The 4,636-nt window shown below is 35.2% G+C and overlaps 1 protein-coding gene across 1 annotated transcript in view; it reads right to left on the bottom strand.

Moving 5' to 3' along the window:
• The window catches only part of XIRP2 (xin actin binding repeat containing 2), a 369,301-nt gene that overhangs the window by 143,563 nt on the left and 221,102 nt on the right, over nt 1-4,636 (bottom strand). The window lies entirely within an intron of this gene.

The raw sequence follows: 4,636 nt of genomic DNA, 5'->3' as shown, positions 1-4,636 counted from the left end.
TGACTCTCATCTTGACTGTTTTTAGTACATAGAAATGTTACTGATTTGTGTACATTGACTTTGCAACCTGAGACTTTGCTGAATTTACTTATTTGTTGGAGTCTTCGGGGTTTTCTAGATACAAGATCATATTGTCAGCAAACAGGGAGAATTTGACCTTTCCTGATTTAGATTCCCTTTATTTGTTTCCCTTGCCTGATTGCTCTGGCTAGGGCTTCCAATTCTATATTGAGTAGAAATGGTGACAGTGGGCATCCTTGTCATATTCCAATTCTTAGGGGAAATGCTTTCAACTTTTCCCCATTCAGTAGTATGTTGGCTGTGGGTTTGTCATATATGGCTTTTATAATTTTGCGGTATGTTCCTTCGATGCCTATTTGGTTAAAGGGTTTTATCACAAAAGGGTACTGGATTTTATTGAATGCTTTTTCTGCATCTATTGAGATGATCATATTGTCTTTGTTTCTGTTTATGTGGTCAATCATGTTTATTTATTCGCATATGTTAAACCATTCTTGCATCCCTGGGATCAAACCCACTTCATCATGTTGGATTGTTTTTTTGATGTGCTGTTGAATTCAGTTTGCTAGAATTTTTTGCATCCATGTTCATAAAGAATATTGGTCTGTAGTTTTCTTTTTTTGTTGTGTCATTTCCTGTCTTTGGTATCTGAGTGATACTGGCTTCATAGAATGAGTTAGGGAGAATTTCCTCTTTCTTGATGTTATGGGATAGTTTCTGTAGGTTAGGTACCAGTTCTTATTTGTAGGTCTGGTAGAACGCAACTGTGAATCTGTCTGGTCTGGGGCTGTTTTTTTGGGGGAGAATTTTTTATTACTGCTTTCATCTTGCTGCTCATTTTTGGTCTGTTTAGGATTTCTACTTCTTCCTGATTTAGGCCTGAGAGGTTGTGTGTTTCCAGAAATTTGTCCATTTCCCTTAGGTTTTCTAGTTTGTTTGTGTAGAGGTTTTCGTAGTATTCACAGATGATATTTTGTATTTCTGCCGCATACATTTTAATTTAGGTAAATTTACAGATAAAGGATAAGTTAAGTTAAATAACTAGCATCTGGATCACTTCCTATGAAAAGGATGAACAATGAGTTCCTTGAGCAAATGTCATCTTCTAAAACTTTTCTGTCCAATACAGTGACTATTTACATACACATTAATAACAATTCAATGAAATTAACAAGTAAGTTGGTCAGTAGCACTAGCCACTTTTTAATTGTTTAATAGCCACATGTGGCTTGTGGTTACCATATTGGACAACATGGATACAGGACACTTGTGTTATTATCAAAGAAATTTCTATTGGACAACATTACTCTAAAATGTCTGATTTTAAACAAAAACATGAAATGTAAATAACAATCACTTATACAAATACATATACTACACACATTTCAATATTTTAGAAACATTAATAACTGGAAGGATCCCACTGCTTAAAGAGTAGTAGAAAACTGAAAACAACAGAACCCTCAGTTTGTTTTGTAAAATCTGTCAGAAGAGATGAATGGCCATTATAAGAATAAGGAATGAATTTAGCTTTAATGGAGCAGAATAAAAAGAGAAATACAGCAGGTAATTTCCCAAGTTTATTACAAAGGCCTTGAAAAAGTGACTTTGAATATATATTTTCTCTATTAGCATTTTTCATGTTGATGGCTTAGAAGATTAAAATTAAAATTATGTTTTAGAGAATAAAATTGAAAAGCTGGCAATTGCCACATAAAAAATTCCAACTAATATAAATTTGGTGAACATTACCTTACCCATTCACCTGTGCTATTTGAAGCATTTGTTGCTCCAGTGTTTTTCAGTAGAAAAAATAGAGTTTTTTACTCTGTATACATGTAGATCAAATGTCAGTACCTAAGTCTCCCACTATTCACTTTCCAACTAACTGTTTTTAAATATCTAAAGGAAATTTCCCAAATTGGATTTTTATATTAGTGTAATAGAAACAATTAGTCAAAATAATTTGTACTCAATTATCAGGGAAATGCAAATCAAAACCACAGTGAGATATCACCTAACTCCAATGAGCATGGCTTTTACCAAAAATTCCAAAACAACAGATGCTGGCATGGATACAGAGAGAAAGGAACTTTTATACACTCTCGGTGGGACTGCAAACTATTACAACCTCTATGGAAAGTAGTCTGCAGATACTTCAAAGAAGTAAAAGTAGACTTATCATTTGATCCAGTGATCCCATTACTGGGTATTTATCCAAAGGAAAAAAAGGCATTTTATAAAAAAGACACCTTCACTTAAATGTTTATAGCAGCACAATTCATAATTGCGAAGATGTGAAAACAACCCAAGTTCCCATCAATACATGAGTAGATTAATAAAATGTGGTATATGTACACCATGGAGTACTACTCGGTCATAAAAAATGGTAAAGTGATGCTCTTTGTAACAACCTGGATGGAAAGGGAGGCCATTCTTCTAAGTGAAGTATCACAGGAATGGAAAAACAAACACCATATGTACTCACTACTAAATTGGAACTAATGAATCGACACTTTTATGTAAACGTTAAAATTTAACGGAAATCAAGCAGGTGCGGGGGGAAGAGGATGGGTAAATTCACACCTAATGGGTATAATGCACACTATCTGGGTGATAGATACACTTATAATTTTGAATCAAACTGTACAAAAGCAAATAATGTAACCAAAACATTTGCGCCCCTATAATATTCTGAATTAAAAAAAAAAAACAAAATCATTTGTACTGATTGAATTATTTTCTTTTTCATATCTATTACATCACCCAAATTTGTGAAATTTTGGATTTGCTATGCTTGACATTTAATTTCATATGAGCCAAGTCCTCTTAGAATCTTTGGAACAACTAACCATACTAGTATATCTCAAAGTAAATGTGAATGGAATGCACCAACGTGCACACTGCAGCATTCTGCTTTATTTGACACCAAAACATAAGTGAGGAAATGGACCAAACAAAATAGAGGTGGTGAGAGCAATTGCACATAACCTGGGAGTGGGAGTGGATCATCAGGTATAGAAAAGAAGGCTGTGGAAAATCATAAAGCCTTTCTGTGCTGTCCTGGACCTTCGGTTGAGGACAAGGGTGGGAACTAATCCAACAGGCATTGTTAGTCCTGAATCCTGGGGTGGACTTATCAATATACACTATTTACTAAATCTTAAAAATGCAGGACATTAGGTAGCTGCACTTTATTGATTTATTGCAAGTGTAAGTTTAAAAATCTACTGTTTATGAAAGAGCTATACATAAATACTACTGCAAGTACGGAACTGTTGTGGCTAGTTAAGAAGTTTAACTAGTATATAAGGCCATCATAGTCACTCATATAATCGTATAAACTCTGAAATCAAGGATGTCATAGTGAAATGATTTTCTTTCTTTTAAAAGTAATGATACATACTAATTAGAGTACTTGTGCAATGTACAGATAAAATGAAATAAAAATAAAATGAGCCGCTACGTTCATCTCACCCTGTGTTTTTAAATTTAGCTCTTGATATTTTCAATGTACCTGTAAATCTGAGCTCACTGTTAAATTTAAGTCATATCTTGATAGTAAATAATGGCTATACTCCAGAATAACTTTTATGAGCTTTTAAAAAAGAGGCCTTTCAAAACCTTTGCATGGAAACCAAAGAAAACACAGATAAAGAGAAGAGAGGTGTGATGTGTGGAGTTTGTTATCTCATGTAACTTCGATAAGTTTGCCAACCTCATTTTTGCGTCCCCTGTGCTACAATCTCCACAGGCCAGCTTCATCAGAACATAAATCATTCCTAAAGCTTCCCTTTTTTTGGCCTCTGCTAATCTAATTCTTTTGCATTCAGCCAAGTGCATGTAAAGTTTAATCACAGACAAGAAATATGTGGAGTAAATTCCTCAAGACTGATAGTAATCATATTAGGATATCAATTGGGCATACCAAAATGAATTGAAAATGAAAAAGAGATTGAAATCCCAATTTACATACATTTAGAAATCCATGCTCAGTCCATCATTAGCAAACTCCTCTACACTCTTCCCACACTCACCTCCCACTCCAAATTGCATACTTAAATCAAATGGAATCAGAATGAGCTGAACCATATGTAAACTACCCAGAGGATCAGTCTGTTCTGTCATAGAATATAGCTTCTCAAACTTTAATGTGTGCATGAGTCATCTGAGGATCTTGTTAAAATGCAGATTGTGATTCAGTGGGACTGATGGGGGGCCCAAGGTTCTGCATTTCTAATAAGCCTCCAGGTGATGCTAGTGTTTGGATTCATGGACAACATTTTGAATAACAAAGTTTTACAGCACGGCACAATTTGCTTTCTAAATTGTGAATTGTAATATTCCATAGACCATTCCACATTGCTCAAGATGACCGGCAACTTCATAGCCTGCTACACTATTAGAAAAGTTGTACTAGGCCGGGCGCGGTGGCTCACGCCTGTAATCCTAGCACTTTGGGAGGCCAAGGCGGGCGGATTGTTTGAGCTCAGGAGTTCGAGACTAGCCTGAGCAAGAGCGAGACCCCATCTCTACTGAAAAGAGAAAGAAATTAATCGGACAACTAAAAATATATAGAAAAAATTAGCCGGGCATGGTGGCGCATGCCTGTAGT

Source organism: Propithecus coquereli, unplaced genomic scaffold (assembly GCF_000956105.1).
Source record: "Propithecus coquereli isolate 6110/MARCELLA unplaced genomic scaffold, Pcoq_1.0 Scaffold34, whole genome shotgun sequence".
Taxonomy (NCBI): domain Eukaryota; kingdom Metazoa; phylum Chordata; class Mammalia; order Primates; family Indriidae; genus Propithecus; species Propithecus coquereli.
The sequence above is the reverse complement of the archived record's forward strand: the minus strand, read 5'-3'. Positions and strand labels throughout refer to the sequence as shown.